We start from the raw sequence: 23109 nt of genomic DNA, 5'->3' as shown, positions 1-23109 counted from the left end.
AGCCCTCGCACAGAAACTAAGACCCAACACAGCCATAAATAAATAAATTTTAAAAAAAAAAAAGCTTGCACTTTTATGATATCCTCCTGCTCATCAGTCACTCTTGGGCTGATGTTTTTCACACCTGATAAAGATGGGGAACGTACTCTGCATGGCTTATATTTTGCTTTCTTGGATCTCTTCCCCTGAGTCTCTGTCACTGTGTTAGATGTAATCATGAATTCTGAGGACAGACATGAAGCAACGGCCATGAATATGTACACTTTGGAGTACCTGGTCATAAGATTTGACAGCAATATTCCTCAAGATTGGCAGATAGATTAAAGTGGTGGTGGTTACCTCAAAAATAATTTTAAGGTAGACATTTATAGGCTATACAAAGCAGGCTTATAGAGATATTTGTCATAGGTGATATTTTAATCCCATCATAGAAAAACAATGTTTCTTATAAGTAACGTTTAAAACACAAGAATCACAAAGCCTTATTGTTATACATCGTGTTCAACTAATTAGACAAAATCTATTATGCACTTATTGTAACATACATGAAGGTGAGAGTTCTCATTCAAAACAGTGTCTAGTTAATACTTACTTACCCAGTATCTCCCAATCTTACACAGAAATATTAATGATAACACATTAAAAGAAGATAATTCATAAGGCCATTAGAAATGAAGGCTGTCATACAATCTAATGCCAAAATCTGAGATAAACTAGTAACAATTATATGAAATATGGACATGGCATTAACCAGCTTTGCTTTATGAAAAAAGGACCACGTAAAATAAGGTAGGAAAAATCTACTATAACCTCTGCAATATAACATGCTTCTTAAACAGACATGTAAGGTCTGCTTTGAGAAATCATCCCTCTGTAATGCTTAGAACACTGTACAGTGCAGTGTGGAGATCTCTGAACTCCTGAAACTACTCCTTCCCACCTCCACTGGTATTCTCCTATATCCTTGCAGGGTCTGTAACTCCTAGAAAATAACTGGGCAGGAAATAGCAGGAGGGGTTAAGAGTGGGCACAATTAGAAATGGCATGGAGCATCCGAGGAAATTTAATTACGGTTTTTAACACCCCAGAAAATTAGGCAATAAAGGAGAAGCCCTCACTGGATTCATGCTTGCTAGAAAAATAGAAATTTCTCTAGGTCCTGTGTATATGAACCTTCCCTCTTCCAACAGGGATCTGAGAAAGGGATTTGATCTCTGCACAAAGAAGCACATAGGCCAAAGTAATCTCCCTATTTGTTGGTTAAACACTAAATCTAGATAGATGTCATTTTTACCAAGGTTGAGAATAAATGTCAATATGAAACAAAACTAAATACAAACTACAGAACAAGAGGGGAAAATAGCATCCAGAAGACCTAGAGAGGAGCATACCTCTAAATATCATTAAATGTACGATCTAAAAGAAAATTTTAGTAAAGTATAAAAGTTATGTCATATATGAAACAAAACAAGTCATTTTAAAAGTTGAGATGAGATGAAAGGGGGATATGGATGAGAAAATGAGGAACTGGAAAAACACAGAAGCAGAATTTAAGACCACACTGAGGGAGTAAAGAGCAGAACTTATGCTGCAGAAAACTGAAGGAATGATGTGGTTAACAAATTTGAAAAGCTTTCTTAGAATGCAGGGAATAAGAACAAGTATATGTAAGTAATGAGAAAGACGACTACAGATACGGAAGAAGAAAAAGGAGAAAGAATATTCAGATGTTTAGTGATGTTTAGTGATAGTAGAGGAGAGACCAGAACAAATTGAACTTCATAAAGATTAAATCAGAATAAATTGTAAAAGAAAAAATTATCCAAGCTAGAGTTTAATCAAATCTTTGAGCTGAGGAAAGACCAGTGCATACACTTTTTAAAGGGCTCCTAGGGACTTCCCTGGTGGCACAGTGGTTATGAATCCACCTGCCAATGCAGGGGACACGGGTTTGAGCTCTGGTCCGGGAAGATCCAACATGCCATGGAGCAACTAAGCCCATGTGCCACAACTACTGAGCCTGTGCTCTAGATCCTGTGAGCCACAACTACTGAGCCCACATGCCACAACTACTGAAGCCCACGTGCCTAGAGTCCATGCTCTGCAACAAGAGAAGCCACCGCAGTGAGAAGCCCACGCACCGCAACGAAGAGTAGCCCCCACTCTCCGTAACTAGAGAAAGCCCGCGCGCAGCAACGAAGACCCAACACAGCCAAAAGAATAAATAAAATTTCAACAAAGTAAAAAAATTTTTAAAAAGGGCTCCTAAATCCAGGAAAAATGAGTTAAAGGAACACAACCTCCAAACCTGACAAAATTTTGAGTAATCAAGACAAATACAAATTTAAAAATCTTTTAAACATCTGAACAAGGTTACCCATACCTGAACAAACTCATCTATAAAGAACTGTCTTCCAGTGAGTTCCCCCAAAAGCACATTCTAAAACAGGGGTTTGGTGATCCCAGGAAGCACCTGTAGGGGCATGGAACATGAGACAAGGCAGAGAAAGAAATCCTCAAAGGGATCTTTATTGAGCTGGTTACAGATATGGGCAACAGGGGCTCAGTCCTAATGGAGAAATCTAGGAATATAGAGCACACCTCAGTATTATCCACCTAAGGAGCCAGGAAGCTGGGATAGTTATCCTGAACTGCCATCCATCTTCAGCCCATATGCTGGGAAAAGTCCTCAGACAGAGAGTCACAAATGATTGTAGTAGGACACTATTGGCACAAACTAAAATGGTGAATACTTAGGTGATGTGAGGACGGCACTGAAATCACCTACTAATAATGACCAAAGACATACAATGACAATAACAAAAATGATAGAAGGTAGTGAATTACTGTCAGCAAAGTCTTGAGGAGAAATGAATATGTATCAATACAGTTGGCCCTCCACATCCATGGGTTCTGCATCTGTGGATTCAACCAACTGAAGATAAAAAATATTTAAAAAAAAAATTCCAGAAAGTTCCAAAAAACAAAACTTAAATTTGCCACACGACAGCAACTATTTACATAGAATTTACATTATATTAGATATTGTAAGTAATCTAGAGATGTTTAAAGTATACAGGAAGATGCGTGTGTGTTATACGCAAATACTGTGCCATTTTACATAATAGACTTAGGCATCTGCGGCTTTTGGTAACCGAGAGAGGTCCTGGAACAAATCCCCTGTGGATACCGAGGGACAGCTGTATTTGATGTCCACACAACTCTTTTATGGATAAACGTTAACAGCAAGACATCTTCCCATGCAAGACCTCAAAAACTGTATTGCCCATGCACCTATCTTTTTGTAAAGAATAGTAAAAAATTTCCACATAAAAATAATATTTGATCCCTTTGAAATTTCAGAGCAGAAAAAATTTTCATCCTCAGTGTAACCCAGAAAATAAACCCATTAATCAGCCAGACACTTCAAGGAATTTCTATAAGATATAGCAATAATAGGACCTGGCTTAAGAAAATACTACTCCCAAGGTCCAGTGATTGAATACTTAAAATATGTGGAGTAACTGGTGAAAAAGAAATCCAGTGTGGTGGGCAGCATCTGAAATGACTCCCAATAATCCTTGCCTTTTGATAGTCACACACTTGTGGAATTCCCTCCCATGTATGTATGTGTGCCAGACCTAATGACTTGCTTCTAATAGAATACAATAAAAATGATGGGATATCACTTCTAAGATTAGGTTATAAAATTGTGATTTCTGTCTTGCTAGTCCTCTCCTTCCTGCTGGTGCTCTTTCTTACCTTCTAACTTGCTTACTCTGCCATGTTGTGAGATGCTCTATGAAGAGGCCCACATGACAAGGAACTGAGGGCAACCTCTGGCCAATAGCCATTGAGGAACTGAGGCCCGAGGTCTTCCAACAACCATGTGAGTGAGCTTGGAAGTAAATGCTTCCCCAGTTGAACCTTGAGATAACACTGCAACCCCTGCCTACACCTTGATCACAGCCTAGTAGTGTAATCTATTAACTAATAGAACTAATATGTTCTATTAGTTCTAGAACTAATATGTTCTATTAACATATTTGGTCTCAGTAACTCATAACTCATCTCCATTTCCTGATAGCCAAGTATGATACTAACAAGGCTCCAACAATTAAGATCCCAGAAAGGCCTGTCGCCCACAGAGAGACCCTGAAACAGAAGACCCACTTAAGCTGCCTGGATTCCAAGCACTCAGAAACTCTGAGATAATTAATGTTGTTTTAAGCTATTAAGTTTTAGAGTGATTTGTTACAAAGCAATAGATAATACACCTAGAAACCTTCCCCAACATGGAAATTCAGGACTTGGAAATAAGAATGGGCTATCAGGAAGCAGTGAACAAATTGAACAAATTCAAGATGTGCATTAGTGCCCACACTAACCTTCCTTGCAAATGAACAGTGTGTTCAGTAGCAGAGGTGTTACCACAGTGAGCTCCCAATCATTGCGGGCATACCAGCTAGAGGTCAGCTTCAGACCCTCAGCCACTTTTATGCTGCTATCTGTAGTGTACCAAGGGTAGGGCAGTGGGAGTGGCCCACTTCCTGTGAAGGCAATAACAGGGTACTTTTTCTGTAAAAGACTATAAATAAAGCCAACTAAAAGTCAGCTTTCTATTATCACCATGCATTGGCAATTCTAAACAATGTCAGTGATGAAATATCCTCCCCATCAGGGCAAACAGCCTTCCTGCCTCCCCTTTGGTGCATCACTGACCACCACAATAAAGACCTTACAAATGCTTGGCAGGGTGAAGCTCCCTGCTGTGCACAGCCTTCCTAATAATGCCATCTGCATTTTTTATGGAAAATTGGATCTTTTATCCAACATAGATGCCCTCACAGATCAGAGTAGCAAGAAAGAGCAAAAGCAAAGGCAAAGGTAAGGGCAGGCTCTGGATCAAAACAACAAATGAGACTCCTACAGTTGACTTCAGGATTGCATCAGTGCCCCATGCAGAGAGTCACCACCTGCGGTCACCTGTCAGGGGCAGTATTTATTCTCATTCATTTGCAAAATATTTATTGAGTGCCTAATCTGAGTCAGATATGTTCCCAGTCTAGGAAATCCGTAATTAACAGACATGAATAATTGCCTTTGTGGAGCTTACCTTCTAGTGGAAATTGACTGAAATAAATTAAAAAGTAAAATAAATATCAGATGATGATAAATGCTAAGGAGGCAACTGAAGCAAGGAATGGGGGATAGCATTTTCCAGGATGGATTTTACAATTTTAAATGAGGTACTCAGAGAAGATTTCAGTAAGTAGGGGACATTTGAACAAAGACCTGAAAGAGGTGAGGGAGAAAGCCATGTGGATATCTTACGAAAGAACAGTCAGGTGGAAGGATGATCAAGTGCAAAATCCCTGAGAGTGTAGTATTCTTGGAGTATTTGAGAAACAGCAAAGAGGATGAGAAGGCTAGAGTGGAGTAAATGAGGGGACAGGAAGTAGTAGGAGATGGGATATGAAGTGGGATAATGACGGCTGCTTCTCTTCCTTTCCCAAATCTGCAAATTCCTTTCATCTGTGGAATCTAAAGTAGGAGAACTTTGCTGGGAAAGGATTCTGGGAAATGTAGTTCCAGGCTTCCAACCCCTCTGATACCTGGGAGAGAACACAGGTGGGCAGGAAAAATGCTAAATACCAATAGGCAATCTGGCACATTAACTTTCCCCCACCTTCCCTCCTAGGATCTGAAAATAATATTGTCAAAAATTCCTTCTAAACTTTAAGACATCGACATAACCTGAAAGAATTAAAGGAACACTTCCCTGAAAGAAGGCCTGATTTCTAGTCCATTTCTGCTGCTTGACTTTGAATAGACTCCCTGACCTCCTGGAATCTCAGTTTCCTAGTCTGTCTAGAGAACATAACAACATCTGTCTCTCAAAGTCATGAAGATGTAATGATTTTGTAAAGAGCTCATCCCAGTGTCTAGTACACTAAAAAATAAATAGCAGCTAATATTATAGATGTAAAATTAAGGGTCTTATGGGTCCTAACTCTGGCTCCACTGCCTGCTAGTTACATGATATCAAGTAATTTATTTCACTTCTCTGAATATCAATTTCTTCATCTTTAAAATGAGAATAATAAGACCTACCTCCCAGAGTTATTTTGAGGATTAAATGAGATAATAGAATGATGATACTTATGCTGGTATACAGTAAATTCTCAAGGAATGCTAATTATTATGATTACGTAAAAAATCAAGGGGTTGGATTTTCTTCAAATTTCCTTCTCATCCTAACAGTCTTTGGTGCTATCGGGGGGTCTACAAAGCAGGACTTTCAAAAGCTACTTCTTTCATAACTTGCAGGATTTACAAATTTATTTCCTTTTAAGTATATTTCTTTCTAACACACTGTGGAGAGAGCACAAGAAAATTAAAAATGCTTGCCTGTCAATCACCTGTATGTCCACTGCCAAGATTCTTGTGCAAGTGCTGAAACCAAGAAGCAGGAGTTCCCACAGGAGGTGACCCTGACCCTGTGGGTCTCCTGGGTCATTTAAATTAACTCACTCCATCACTTTCTCATTTATCTGCCACTTGGTCTCTTGGTCTAGCCTTCCAGGGCAACTGCACAGTTGAGGCAGGTGGTCCCATATTTCTGGGGCTGTTTCAGCAGGGAGCAAACCCAGCACCGAGGACTTGGCTGTCCCAAAAAAACTTGAGTGGCGAAAGTCAGTGTCAAGCAGGGAAGGTGAGATGAGAGCGGGCAGCAGCCAACCAATCACCAACCGTACTGCTTCCCAGAGCCCCGTCATGGCCCTGGGAGCAGTGAGATCACACAGCAGGAACCCATTCCATCCCCTTCAGCCATCATAGCAATTTCATGAATATAGTCAAAAGTGGTGCAGAGAGAAACACTTTTTTTTTTTTTTTTTTTTTTTGAGAAACACTTTTGAAGGAGCAAGGGAGTGAATGAATAAGAAGGCCCCAGCTGTGAGTACGTACCCTGAACGCCTGGCCAGAACAGAGAGTCACAACTAAAGGCCACATTGATATACAGCCAGCACAGGAGTGTGAAACAATTCTCCCCATCACCCCTTACAAAAGCAGTGAGGAAACAAGCCCCAGGTTTACTCTAGCTAAGCGTGTTCTCAGTAGCAACCTACTAGTTAAGCTACATGTAAATAATGCTTACATTTCCTACCTCTCCACTAACCGCTCCTGAACAATTTTTCTTAGACAAAGGGCCCAGAATGTAGAAACCACTTCTTCACTTGCCCCTCTGGAATTACAATGTCTATTTGTTTATTCATTCATTCATTCATTCATTCATCCAACATGTAATTATTGCACACACACTTTGCTTCAGGCACTGGACTAAGGAACTGAAAATATAAAAAGAACATGACGTGATTGGTCCTGGCCCTTTGAGAAGCTTTAGTTCTGGGAAAGGAGACAAATTAATTAACCCACAATTTGCCATAAGCATTGTAGGTAAGAAGGAAGTGGTGAAGGATGCTGGAGGAAGGACATAAAAATCAGAAAGAGAAGTGAGGGAGGCTTCCAGGAAGAACTACATTTGAACTGAGTCTAGAAGAATGTGAAGGAATCAGCAAGTTAGAAAGACAGTATGGTGGGGATGTTGGTGGTGAATGTCCAAGATGGAAGGACAGGCAGAGGGCACAGCAAGGGGAAAGGCACCGTGTAAGTCCCACAAGTTCAGTGTCCCTGGGAATGTGGTGGGGGATGAGGTCTGAGTCTGCAGCTCAGAAAAGAGCTACAAGCTAGAGCCAGACCTTTGCAAGTCCTCAGCCTCAAGGACCTTGCTGAAGCCATGGAAGACAACCACATCCCCTAGGCTGTGTAGTGCAAGAAATATAGTCTTAAAGTAATTAAACAGGGAGGCCATCAGACTGACATGGCACTTGTGGTGGTGGTCTAGGACACGGGGAGGGGGAAGGGTAAGCTGGGACAAAGTGAGAGAGTGGCATGGACATATACACTACCAAATGTAAAATAGATAGCTAGTGGGAAGCAGCCGCATAGCACAGGGAGATCAGCTTAGTGCTTTGTGACCACCTAGAGGGGTGGGATAGGGAGGGTGGGAGGGAGACCAAGAGGGAGGAGATAAGGGGATATATGTATATGTATAGCTGCTTCACTTTGTTATAAAGCAGAAGCTAACACACCGTTGTAAAGCAATTATACCTCAATAAAGATGTTAAAAAAAAAAAATCTAAGCCCATAAATGTCTCAAGGTTACAAAATCAAAACACTGAGGACAACCAATCACACACAGCCAACTAGGCTTTTAAGCTACAGCCAATCAAATATTTCCTTTCTTTCCCTCCACAATTTCTCTTTATAAACCTTTCTCCTGGCTCCTATCAGCAGCATGCTCCTAACCACTTCTAGTTTGGCACTGCTTGATTCCAATTGATTTTTGCTCAAATGAACTGTTAAAAAATTTAATATGCCTCAGTTTATCTGTTAACAAGCCTACGAACCTGCAATGGACCTGATTATTTCTTAACACCCTATTCAACTCTGGACAAGCTTCATCACACTTTATCTCCCCTAATATCCAGACTCTGACTCAGCTAGCTATAGTCTCCTGCCTCTACATTTTCTAATGCTCTCCCCAACTGTCATTTATATCAAGGTAGAAGAATAAGAACTGTCAACTCTTTCCACTTTTAAGTGATAGCGAGGCTTTAGACACAATTCTGCTCTGGAGAATCCTTTTATAGTGGGAAAAATCATTCCCAATAGATCTGTGTAATGCATTGGCCATAAGAGGATGTTGACTTTTTTTTTTAGAGAGTCTAAACTGTATTTTAACCTCTGGATGTTACTAATTAAGCATTTTCCACGAAGTCAGTTAGCAGCTGGTTTCACAGATTTTATAGTCTTGTTTTAGTGCTGTTTTTATAGAAATCATAGCAGAAAATGAGCCTGTTTTTTTCTGCTTAGTCGTTCTTGCTTAGATGGTAGGTTACACAGATTGTTCTCACTGAAAACCAATCTCATTTTTTGGTTTAAGGTTTCTGACTTCTTTTGGCTAAGGAAGCCCCAAGTTTTACCATTTGGACTTTACATCATGGCAATTCCCTTTTTATTGAAATTCTACTGACTGATGATTCTGCTGCTGTATATCGTAGTTCTCTGCCCAGGCTATCTTCGGAAGGAAATGCTGACTCCCATTTTTCATTTAAAGGCTGGAAACTTTCTTGTCCATGTTGATGGAGGCCTCCCATAACCCCGGTACATATTGTCCCTCCTGAAACTGTCCAGCTTCATCATCACAGGGACTCCATGGGATGGTGGAAAGAAGATGTGGAGGACCCATGTTGACATCCAGGGTTGGTTTCATGGACATATGACCAGTGCAGTCACTCACCCACACTTGGAAGAGCCTCACACTTGCCTTAAGGCTCTGCTGTCACTGCCCCAAAATTATTAACAATTTTAACAAAGGGTCCCACCCTTTCATGTTATACTAGGCCCTGTAAATCAGGTAGCCAGCCCTGCTGACATTATAATCCCTATTGACAAGAATGAGCCTCAGTGTTTTATCAGGTCTAGTTTTTCAGTGCAGCAAAGCCAGTTTATCTCTTCCAACCATCACACCTATGACTGCATACATGGTAAACCGAATTTCAGAGAAGTCCAAGGGACCATTACACTGGGAGGTTATGGTCAGACACACAACCACAGCCAGCTGAATATTACTAGGCACCATGCACAACTCCTTTACTAAACTCCAGTGCATTCAGGATAATAAAGACAGAATTCTCAAGGCACTTGAGAGCTTCCCAAGCTGTGCCCATCCCAGGTGTAACCTCAGTCAGCCTAAGAGAAGTTCCCTGGAGAGCAGTACTTGAATGATAAAAAAAAAAATTCACAATTCACAGCAATCTGGGTCTGTTTTCAGTAAGTGTGAAGGGAGATGCCTCTTTGATTAGACCTTTTATTCATTTAAATAGAGTTAAACTAAAAATCAGGTTAACAGAACAATGCTCTGTCTTCTTTTTTTTTTTTTTAGTCTAAGAACACCTGGCTTGTTAGAAAAGCAACCTGAGAAGAAGGCATCTCTCTGATTTTGGAGAGTTTTTATACCTAATATCTTTATTCATTTAGGCTTTATCCAAAGGAGTAAAGCTGTTATGCTGGATTTCACTTGCAGTCACATGATACCCGGTTGCCAAGGAAATCAAAATGCCTAAAATTCTGGCTACAAAAGAAAAGGGATTTTGATATTTAGATATATAGAGATAGAAAATATATCCTGTATACATATATACATATATATACACATATATATGCACACCCATATACATACACACACATACATTTATACATATGTATATATAATGTCTTTCAACTAGTGTAGAATAATTTTGGAATACTGATTCATTTTGTTGGTTAAAATATGCTGTTAATTATAGAGGCTGTGGTGTACTGGAGCTGCCTCATTGGCTCTCAAGCCACAAGTGTACACATCTCTTCCCATCTTTACATTCAGTGATGTCATGTCAGCATCCTGAAATCAGCCATGATGGAAGTATTTATATCATGGGGACATTCGCTACAAACCAAGGCATTTCCCCCCAGAGATCCATGTACTGGTGCACTACCATGCAATGCTTACTGTAAAGGATTCTAAATGAAACTTGGAAGTTATGAAAATTAAGGCATTGTAGATTCAAATTATTAAAACCAAATAAAATTGATGAAGAATGATTAGAGTGGAAGCTTTAATTCCACATAAAGGAAGAGAGAGAACTGGGAGAATGATATTAACTCCATCAGCTCTAACCTGTTGCTGTGGACCATCTTCCAGGGAGAGCATATGGCAGCCTAAGACACAGGAGTTAAATCCTTCCCTGACCCTGAGGAATATTGCACCTGAAAATACGGTTAATGAGTATGTATGAGTCTGTGGGGGTAAGGGCTACCTAATGTCATAAATACAAATCACAAAAGTAGATAACTACATAAAATATATGCCTTCATTTTCTCAAACTCAATACTATTAAAAGAAATACAATTTTATAAAGACAGGGAGAATTAAAACCATTAGAACTCTATTTAATTATCCCATTATGCTTAAGTGCATAAAAATAACCTAAGCATTATATATAACACAGAGAGAAACAAACTGATTAAAACTGAATAGGAACACTGTCATTTCTTTTTCACATCAAGTATAATCATGTGAAGGAACCCCTTCCCAACAGGCGGCTATGAGAAATTAAACAAAGAATTTATTGCTCAGATGTCTGTGGCTGCAGAAATTTACGGCCAAAGGGGAAATCGCACCAGATGTGTTCCGTAGAGGGAGATGGGTCCACTGTATTTCATTAATGCTGGGAAAGTTCTTACAGGAATAATCCAGCCAATTTCACTCCATCATTTCGGCTTTTAGATATATCACTAACCACCCTCCACAGCCCACCAAATACCCAACATTTATTATCTATTGACTGATTTTATTCTGTGATTCCTAATAGAGGACAGCTAGAGAAAGAGATAGAGAAGGTATATAGGAATCTTAAGGTCAGGTGTGTAATTTAGAAGAGAGTATTCCATATCCTCTTGTTTTGTAATACAAATTAAAGAAAGCAAATCTGGACAAAATCTTCTGGACTAGTGAGAATACAGAAAAGATGCAGTGTAACCATGGGTTAAAAACACTGCTCTACACTGTTAACTATTAATATTTTAGGGGTAACTCTAGGCTAACTGTCAATACTCTAGGGCTGTGTACCCGGCACCGTTCTGAATGCTTTACAAATACTAGCCCATTTAATCCTCACAACAACCCTATCAGGTAATTATCTGTTATAGACCCCATTTTACAAATGAGGAAACTAAGGCACGGAGAGGCTAAGTTACTTGTCCATGGTCATGTAACCAGTAAGTGACTGAGCCTGAATTGTAAAACCAGCAAGTCTAGTTCTAGACTAGAGTCTATGTGTCTGTGCTCATAACCTCTACACCCTGCATGAAGATAGATACCCACCTTGAGAAAGACAAGGAGAAGAAAATATAAAATTACCAAACAAATCATTTGGGGTAGGATTTTATTATTGTTATTTCACAGAAAGTTAGTCTTAAATAGAGTACCATATATGCATAGCACATTTCTCTTTTTTATGAGAAAATTTTCTACCTTCCCAGACTTAATTCTCATTTATCTCCTTGAAAAGACTTCCTCTTCCCCACCTCCTGGTACAGCCATCATCCAGAATACAGTGTTGCTTATGAGACAAGTTCTCAATGAATCAATCAATCAACCAATTAGTCAATGAGCGACATAACAGCCATGGAGTTAATTTGGCCTGGAATTAAACAGTACTTGATGTGGATTATTATTTTAAAAATCCAAGATGTTCTCAGAGCATCAGAAAAAGCTTTAAAGCTTTGTAGACTAGAGCTGTGAATCCCTAGTATGAATAAAATGGAGAAATAATATTGGGAAAAATAAAGGAGTTAGTCCTCAATGATGTGCCAATGAGGTACCAGGTGCAAGACTGTTTGCATCATTTAACTCATTATTTAATTCTCACAGCAACCCATTTGGTAGATGAGAAAATGGAGGATCAACAAATAAAGCATTTTGTCCAAAGTCACACTGGCTAATAAGCAGAAAATTGGGAATGTTATCCAAATCTAACTCCAAAGCTCTTTTCACTACCATCCAAAATTGCAGGTAAGTAAAGGAGCAAACGGTGGGGCTGTGGAGGTAAGGAGGAGAGAGAAAGAGAATGAAGAGAGAGTAAGATGAGACTTAGCCAAGACATCAGCTTATCCATGAACCTCAGTTGTTACTCTAGTTTGCCCTAGAAATATCCATGCAATTATTTTAATCCCGCAATTTCCTTAGCTGGGATTAAAAGAAGAATGACCCAGTTATCACAGTCCTCCCGAGAGCAAAGTTGGGGCTGACATCCAATTAATTCAGGGCTTCACTGTGTGCTGGCATCCCTTCCCTTAAGGGAGAAAGCCTCAACAGAAGTTCTTTTCACCTCTGAGTTGGAGGTAATTGCCCCTGCACAGGAAATCCTAAGTCTCCGCACCCTCAGGCAGCAATCTGGCCATTCATTTGCAGAATCCTGCCACTGACCTGGCAGCTGCAGAGGCCCCCTCAGCAGTTACAGCTGTCTGTTGGGATACCTGTTCTCTCTAATTGAAAGTGATGGGCAAGGGGTTGGTGGAGGAATATTGGCAGCAGCTCCTCTAATGCCTTGTGAGTGGACAAAATCTCCCAAGGAGATGTAGTGTAAAAGAAGTTCTGCCTGTAGTTGCATTTCTCCAGAGAAGAACCACCCTGAGTGCATACAGTAAGTTAGAGATACCCAACAATCTGATGATGCGCAGTAAAGAAACACTTTAGGAAAGAATTCCTCGGAAGGAACTACGAAGAAGTGAATAGTGCAAAGCCCTCTCCTCGCTGCTGGTACTATACATTTAAAAATCTGCAGCATTCACATCCTCTTTCTCCGCCCATCCCCCCTCCCACTTTTTAGTAATTGGTTAATGGATGCTAAAAGCATGATGAGGAATGTAGTATACCCAATTTATTACTACAGTTCATTTCACAGATAGCAAGCCCACGCCCTGCACGCTACATTGAATATATAGGTTACATTTAGAGATCGATATCACTTGGCTGCAATTTGATAAGTGCTTCTAATTTAATTTCTAGTGATGGCATTTACTTAATCAAAACTTTGGCAATGAAAACCAATTCAAACACAATATGCAATAAGCAGATTTGGAAAAGTGTGAGAAGAAACCACAGTGTGAATAGTCAGTCTTTAAATGCATGATTTCAGTTCAGTATAACTTTAATAAAAACTATCAGTCTTTTAACAAACATTAACTGTCCCAGCACTAGAGGAAAACATAATGATGCAAGATATTCTACATGGAGGGACCCTGGGTAGAAGATATGATCAAATCTATTTAGGCATCTACTCTTAAGTTATTCAAGCCCTCAAGTAGTACTATTTAGTTATGCACAACCAAAAATTATTTCTGTCCCATTGGAACTCCTGAATACAGCACGACTTTCCTCATTTTATATTTTAAAAGCATTGTGTCTTCACAGTAAGAGTTACACAACCACACATGAAGTCGTTTAACAGCAGCGCTTTTGTTTGAAACATTGGGCCTTTAGGAGAATATAGTTAAAATAAGAAGAAAGAAAACAACTTTCAAGTCAATGATGAGAGATGAAAGACCAACAGTGAATGTACCAAATTTCAACTCAAATCTTTAAATAAGACTGTCAAAGAAATGTCCCCATCACCTAAAAGACAGAAAAAGCACACAGTTTTGCCACGCCAAGTAAAGGAGATTCAGGTGGCTTTCCTGGCGGTCCTTCTCTTGGAGCTGTCTTTGTTCTCCTGCCCCTTTCTCCAACATATCAGGGCATCAGCAACTCTCAGAAGAGAAGTTCCTGAGCTCAAAAATGCAGTGTAGGGTGGACAGTTTGGGCACCCTGGAACTCCTTCCTTGGGATTCAGGAAAGGGACACATGCCCCCTGGCCCCCACCCACACACACGGGTAGGTGAGGAGAGAGCTTCTCTGTGAACACAATACTCGCCAAGAGGCCACCTCCCCCCTCGCACGCCTCTTCTTATATCCGGTTGGGAGAGGCAAGCCCTGCAGAGGGGGAGGCGGCACCTGTGGCTGACAGTTCTGTCCACATAGAACATGGAGGACTTAGTTCCTTTTGTCCTTAACTTTAGACCTTTACTGATTTCTGCATTTCTGAGCCAACTGGAAACACCCAGCTCAACACCTATCATCAAGCTGTTATATTAGTATTGGAAACAGCATAAATGCCCATCCATGGGGAAACAGAAACTAAGATTGACCCATACGAATTCTGTAATATTGTGCCAAGAAGAATTAATTAGATTTATGTATGTCAACATGGAGAAATCTCAGAAACATGATGATGAACGTGAAATGAAGCAGAATGATAGTATTCTCTAACTTCAGTTTTCTCATCAGTAAAACAGGGATTCCTTCATTTAAGAAATATTGAGTGCCTACTGTGTACCAGGATCTTAGGCAATAGGGATATAGCAATGGAAAATGAAGAAACTCTTCCTTCATAGAGGTTATGTTCTAGTTGTACAAAACAGGAAGATATACAATAAAATTTAAAAGCTAAATTTATAGTATGGCAGGTGATTATTTTAAGCTATGGAGAAAAATAAAACAGGAAAGAAAAAAATGTAGCATCAGAGGAAGAGGGCTAGGAAATTTTGCATATATGATCTCACTGGAAAGGTAATGTTCAAATAAAGATGTGAAGAAGAGGAGGATTGAGGAATAAACCTTTGCTATAACAGACATGCAGACAAGCATGAGAGAAGCCTTCTCAAACTTATTCTGATTATCACACATCCTTTCCTGTTTCCCAGGGTAGATATAAAATGTTCTCTATCTTTATATCTTTTCAGGCATTTCAGTGGGAATCTATTGGCTGGGGCTGAGAGGAGGAGGGTTTAATACTACCATTTGAGCCACTTTTTAACCTGGACCTAATTTTATTTGAAATCAATATATACCTTTTAAGGGATTAGGTAGAAAGTTTTTTGATTGTTATTGAGTTATTCAGAAATAATTATGTCTAATATACCCAGTGCTTAAGCAGAAGAGTCAATACTCGAAACTCTGATGCTGAGAATTTTTTGTAGGCTGAATAAAAGGACTTGGCTTATTTCCTGAAGAACAATCCAATATAAGCCAAAATCTCACAAGCTTGCCTCTGAAATTTATTGTTTAACCTAATGTTAGCTACAAAGCTAACCATAAAGTTAATGGCAGAAGAGATTCTGTGGCAAATGGGAGGATATCAAAATTAATGTCTAGAAAGAACTGGGTATGAAACTCCCTTTCTTAACTTAATGGACCTGCAATATTAAGCAAGATGGATCACATCTCTGAGCCTCAGTTTCCACATTTATAAATGGAAATAATTCCTGCTTCTCAGGAGTTGAACAAGAGAATAAATAAATGTTTGATCTACATCTTTCCCTCTGCTGGACTGCAAGCTCCATGAGGGCAAGGAGCATGTCTGCCGTATTAACCTCGGAGCCCCAGGAAGTATCATGTGCCTCCCTGACACATAAAAAGTGCTCATTAAAATTTTATAAACTGATTTCTTGACTATATGACAATGTATGGAATAGTGGCTGGCACAGAGGAGATCCTCATATAATAAAATACTAGTTTCATCCTTTCTTTTCTTTCCTCTAGCACTCTAGGGATCTTTCTCTGCCTAAACCACCTAACCTGGTCCTACGTTAATAATTATGAATCTCAAGAGTTTTTTTGCTGTTTGGGAATTGACTAGTCAGTTGTATAATAGAGATCTTCAAGCCATAAACATGACCTATGCACTGAAAAGGACTCTCTTCACCGGAGGATGATCCTTAGGTGGGCACCGGGTCTCTCAGCCAGCTCTGGCATCCTAAAGTACAGGTTGCACCTCTTTAGAAGTCTTTTCTGTGATATGAAAATAATGCAATGATCTGCTTCCCTCAGTGAGGGCCTCAATCCAGCATCTTACGCCCGAGAGACCTACACTTTCTGCCAAACCAGGCATTTTCACTCAAAGTGTTCAGAGTACAAGAGGGATCAGCGGATGGCAATCACAGCTTCCTGGCCAGGAGTCAAGATGAAGGGGCTAGAGGCACAGACAGGGCCACCTGCTCCCTCTCCATGGTTTCCATGGCATCTCAGAGTAGAGGTAGCTACTAATGGTCCTGGAGGTCTAAGCTATTCCTTAAAGGAAAGAGATTGAGGAGGGACTGTGGGTATAAATGGTATGAAGAGAAGCTGCATAGCATAATGTTTAGGTGCATTCTGAAGTCAGATTTGTTCAAACTCCAACTTCACTAACAGTTACAGCACCTTGACAATAGCTTAATCTGTCTGTGCCTTAATCTGTCTGTGTCTCCTTCTGTATGATATGATACTAACAGCCAACATCTACTGAACATGCTTTGTGGGCTAGGCACTGTTAATATGTGTCTGCATTAAATCCTTACAATAACTCAGTAAGGTAGGTGTTAGTATTATCCTCATTCTACAGATGAGGAAGCAAACACATGGAGCAGTTACATTACCTGCCCAAGTTCATACAATGGATTATATTACCTGCCCAAGTTCAAGGCCCAATGCAACCAACCAGCACTCTTGTTCACTATACATTTGTGAGAACTGAATTAGATGGTACGTGAAAAGTGCTTAAAATAGCGCCTGGGAAATCATTACGCCTTGGGAAAACCATGAATGAAACTGCCTGACTAGAGATGAGGGATCATGAAGTTTCATAGGCAGTAGGGTTAGTTAATGAAAATTAGAGTTTGGGATCATCTACTAGAAGCCATGAGAAGCAGTGAAGGTTGGAACAGATGAGGGGAACTCAACTAAGAGACCGTGGCAGTGATTTATGTGTGAAGTGAGAATGGCCTGAAAGAGCATGATGGTTTGGAGGATGGGAAGGCAAAAGCTCATGAGAGAACAGTGTCTATTAAGAAGGGTGATGATTCGGAGAGGTAATCTCACAGAGAAGGGGACTTCAAGATGGCTTCTTGAATTGCATGAGGATAAGACCATTCCTTTAAAAATAGGTGGGGGGCCATGAGTTAAAGTGGGCTTTCAGGTAAGGTAGATGCAGTCCATTTCAGTCATGTTAAATTTTAAAAGAAAGCAAAACATGGCGGACAGACAGTAGATAAGGAGAAAGGCTTCTCTTGAGTACATGCGAATAGACACGAAAAACAATGCCATTAAAAAAGAGAGCTCTGAAATGGAACCACCTGGAGAAAACCTCTGCTTTTATATTTTTCTCTCAACAATCACAATTTGTTGGGCTTCAACTCTTTATTATTTCATTTTAATACTTCCCTTTTTATGGAAGTAGGAGAGCTTTGTGGAAGATTAAGAATTATTCATATGTGCTTCTTTTCTGAATAAATTGTTATGTGAAATAATTTATTTTGGTGGATTTTGGGGGCTTGAGTCTTTATCTTGAAAAGAGAAAAGAAAGGTCTTTCTCTTAAAGTGGCTTCTCAACAGTAATAACTAAAAGACAACGGGGGGAAAAAAGTTTTCACAACCTTTCATCTGAACATTCTGTTGAACCGTTAAAATTATAAAAATTTGTGTGTGAGTTCTTAAATTTGAAAAGTGCACAAAATAAACTTTCTGCTCTCCTCAGAAATGATGTGATATTATCTCTGCAGGAGAAGAGATTGGGAAGGTTTAGAACATTCTTTAGGCTTTTCAATTGATGTCAAATCAAATGGGATGCCTTCACATGTCAAGAGGCTCATTTGCTGCACTCTATGCCTGCCAAAGTCCAATATGCTGAAATTCTCACTCCGTTGTTCATCTCCATGGGATGCTTTATGCCACCAGGCATTAACTGTTGAATTGCCAGTCTCAACTACCACTGTTAAACCTTTATGGTCTTAGCCACCCAGAAGAGTAATATGAGAAATGGCTCCCTTTGCAGGAAGTTGTCATGTGCCTGAAATAATTTAATATAGAATGAGTACTTCAACAAAAGTGGAAACAGATGGCAGCAAAGAGTGAAAATTCATCTAAATAGTAAAACTGTTTTCTTCCTGAGAGCCCTCGCCACACCACCTATGAAAAGGGTGATACCAGCAGGTATGCAAATGACAACCTTTAATATTCAGTACTTTCTTGGCTGTGCAGCACTGGTCAAGTTACTAAAACCTTCTGGGTTCTCAGTTTCCTCATATGTAAAATGAAGAGATAATGCCTACTTTACAATATTGCTACTGGGAAAATTACATATGTAAAACACCTAGAATAGTACTTAGGCATTCAATAAATGTTAGTACCTCCCTCCTGGTTCTGACTCATGAGCTCCTCCCGTAAACCCTGCCCCAACAATTACCAGAATCCACTTCTCTGTGTATCCATGCTCCTTGAGGGGTCATGGGATCATATACAAAACTATAAATGGTCAATACTATTGGGCTGGGAAAATCTTAGGAAGTTTTTTTGATACCCGCTGTACCTCACACTAGAGGAGTTAAGGAATGCCCCTGTACTAGCTTAACTCAAAGTAAAAGATTTTCACATGAATTTTGCAATCAAACCCTCCAAGACAACATGAAGGTCAGACAAAAGGAGACAGCAAGGGGAAGAGGAGGGACTATGGAGGGAATATATTAGAGAGAGAAGAGATGGATCCTTATCCTTTGTCTTAAGAGATCTGTGTCCACATTTTTCCATTATTTATTGGCATTTCATGGTCTTTAGCATCTGTTCATAAAGACATTTACTAAAGCATGTTGGTTGTGGGTCCTTCTCTCTTGTCCAGCATCTTTGGATCAACAGGAAAATACTCCAATTACATATAACCTACATATCAACGTAGGAAAGGCAGAGAAGCAGGAGGTATCATCAGAGAACACTGCATATTAGATAAGCAAATTCAAGATGGTAGGCTTTACCCAATTCTAGAGCTTCTACAATTCCAGACCCATAATGCTTATCTAAATAATATAAAATACTTTTCCAACCCCATTGAAGCCTTCTTAAATTTCTATCCTCCAGATCCATCACATAAACCCATTTGAATTGCTACTGTTCTAACAATGCCATGTTTTGTCCTTAGATTAGCTACGGAATCCTAGTAAGTCAGGCATCCCAGAAGACTGCACACAACACAAAGGATTTTAGGGTAACACCACCTAGAAATGCACTGATCATTTTCACCAATTTGTCCCAAAGAACTAGATTAAAATAGTTAAATCCTTCAAGGTTATTTTACCTTAAGTTAAATGCCTTAAGGTATTAAAACAGCTTAGCATTAAACCATCATGCTCAAGAGAACCCAAAGCAAGCACAGAACTGAATTGGTCCAATTCATTCCTTAAACAAATTTATGGAGCATCCCATGGGTGACAGGCACTATCCTAAATGCAAGAAGTACACAGAAAAATAGGACAATCTTCTGTCCTCAAGGAGATTACAGTCTGTTAAGGGAAACCGGTCCACCATTACATATATACAAAATAGCATGACACGTGCTTTAGCAGTAGTTAGAGGTGCCAGGTACCCTGGGAGCACAGAGATGTTGGCCATTGAACTGGATCTTTAAGAATAACGGAGAATGGAGGAACACTCCAAGCAGATTATGCACAAAACATGGAAATGTGGAAGAGTGTGGTGGATTGAGGAATGATAGTGTTTTAGCCTGGGTCCCCTAGCAAGCAGAACCTAAAATAAGAATTAAGCAGTTAATACTTCATTTGGGAGGTACAAGCCCAAGACCGTAAAAGTAACACACAAAAAAAGAAAGGAGACAAAGGATGATACAATATAAGGTGATGTTATGAGTTACAATAGCTACAGCAAAGACACAGAGCATGTCACTCAGCCAACATGTTCCCTCAGTACCTCTCCAAATGAACCACACCTGGGAGTAGTTCACAAATAAGGGAAAGGAAAAAAATTTATCTGTCAGTTTTCCCATCAGTCAAGGTCCCCCCACAGTGGGTCAGCTGGCCCTTTGACAGCTGATCAAGAATCCAGATCCCACACTGGGGTGTGATGTTCATCCAAGTTTGAAAGTAAGGGGATGACCTGTTGCAGGTGGTGTGACAACCAAGAAAGAGAAAGCAGGAGGCAGCTGGGGACTCTGAGAAGTCATTGTGACTAGAAAGTAGAAAGCATGGAGAGAAGAGGAGGGAATATGGCGCAGAAACAGCAAAGATTAATCTGTGAATGCCTTTACGTACACCGTTGAAGAGCTTCGATGTTATTCTGTGGGTCAGGAGTATTTTGGGAAGGTGAAGGTCAGGCAGATATAATACAAGGTTAATTGAGTGTCTAGGTAAAAGTAGATCTGCATTTTCTATTACCTCCTTCAATATTTGGCCAAGGTTAAAGAAATTCATTTCAGGCTATTCCAAGCTGAGATTTAGAGACAATCAACTGAGATATTATAATCATACAAGGAGCAGACAAACTGTCAATGAATAAGCAATGGTAGATGCTCTTGTCTATTTTGTTTAACTGCAAATAGGAATTAGATGATCATTTGAGATGATGATTCTCAAACAACAGATGGATACCAGGTCCACATGGTATCTTGAGTTGGTCTAGAATTACGTGAGCTGGCTGGTATGACTATTGAAACTCTCTAGTAAAGTGCCTCCTTTTCACACCTGGCTTACAAAGCGATCACCCAAGGATGCAATCACATTTGGTGCTCTTTGAAACACAACCAAGAATAACATCTGGCATTTTTTGGGAGAATGATTTTTTTCACTGTATAGTAATAGCTGTTTACAGCCAACAGCTTTTCATAATCTAAAATCTCATTTAATCAGTATAGCAAGTTTATGAGAAAGTAATTATTATTCCCTTATACAAATGTAGAAATTAAAACAGACTCAGAAACATTAATGTGCTCAATACCTAAAAATAATTAATAGTGTTATTGAAATTTGGACCTCAATCCATTTGTCTCCAAGGCTCACATTTTTTCTGGTGTACCTTAACTGTCTCACAGAGAATTCTGTGAGAGGACAAAGCCTTTTTTTCACTCCCGAGAACACAAAGCCTTAGAAGTTGGAAATGTATACAAACATCTATAATTTTCCTATGGCAAATTTCTGAAAATCTTTCTTGAACAGATTGATCTTCTTAGATAATATTATGTCTAGAGGAAATGAGTTCCACATATATGATTTGAAGTTGTTCTTCCCATTAAGGGATTTTGTTCACACCCTTAAAGCTTACAGAGTTCCCATGATTTTACTCTTCCAGAATTCCTCTCAATGATTTCAAAGATTTTAAAAAATCATACACCATCCTTCATGGTGAATAGACCTGAATTTAAATCATTATATGTATTAGCCTGAACAAATGATTTAACTTCTCTGAACATCCTTTTCCTTGGATGTAAATGAGGCCCATGGTAGCTCTCTCATGGGATTTCTAGTTAATTAGATGAGATATTAATACAGAGGAAGAAACAGGCAACAGTTTTACCCAAGAGTTGCAAAAGCATCAAGTATCAGTTACCCCAGTGGAGCTCACACCTCCACCTAATCCTGACCGGACATTTGACCCTCCCACGCCCAATTCCCTTATTTCCTTGGAGGTCAAAACAATGAAACTTTGCCTTCAGAAATAAAGACACTGTAGAGATGAGGAGAGAGTGATTAGAGTATTTGCACTTTAATCTACACAGAGAAAGAGAATGACAGTTTGTCTCTCGTGCTCTCTTTTTGCAGTTAATGTCAAATAGGACAGAATAAAAAAAAGATGTAGGATCCTCAGACTCCCTTTTCTATCTGGGATCTGCTTCTCTGGCCCTGCCTGTTCCGACCTATGGGTCTCACCTTTCTTCCTGCTTCTGATTCCACTGTTTCTCACATTAGCCAAACTGACCCCCCCCATCTCCAGCTGTATTCCTAGCTTTCATGTGGCAGCCAGATTCTGGTTCCTTCTCATTCTCAATGCATTTGTTCAAAAGCTGTTATGGAAGATTTCTGGATGAGATGGTGCTAGGATAATACATGTCTTATACCTTTTCCCCCAACTTCCACTGAAGCAACCAATGAACATAAAAATTAAGCTGCAGAAACATTTTTAAAATTTCAACTTGCAGTTATGTAACAATATCTGTAAGATACTTCCTTTACTATATTTTCACACAGAAAAAAGGGCTGAAATAAAGTATAAAATAACAGAATGTCACTGGTCATCATCACTGGGTCATGAGCTTATGAGATTTTCATTTACTTTGTTTTGTTCTTATTTGCTTTCAAAGTGTTAGGTAATTAGCCTACATTACTTGTCTGAACAGAAACAAGATACATGTTGTTTCTTTTAAAAGAAAACAGAAGAAGAAATAGAAATAAAAAGTACCTTACAACATCGTCTAAATTTTACAAGTAACAGAGACTGTAGTTCATTTTTATTTTGTCTCCTTTGGATCATAAATAGTAGTACTAAGTACTCTGAAACATGCCCCCAGGCTAATAAATAAGAAGTGGTATATAATTCCCACAGGGGAAGAACAATGTTCATTCTAATGGTCTTGTAGTTATGGTAAAATGTAG

The sequence above is a fragment of the Balaenoptera ricei genome, chromosome 6 (genome assembly GCF_028023285.1).
Source record: "Balaenoptera ricei isolate mBalRic1 chromosome 6, mBalRic1.hap2, whole genome shotgun sequence".
NCBI lineage: Eukaryota > Metazoa > Chordata > Mammalia > Artiodactyla > Balaenopteridae > Balaenoptera > Balaenoptera ricei.
This window is presented reverse-complemented; position numbering follows the sequence as displayed.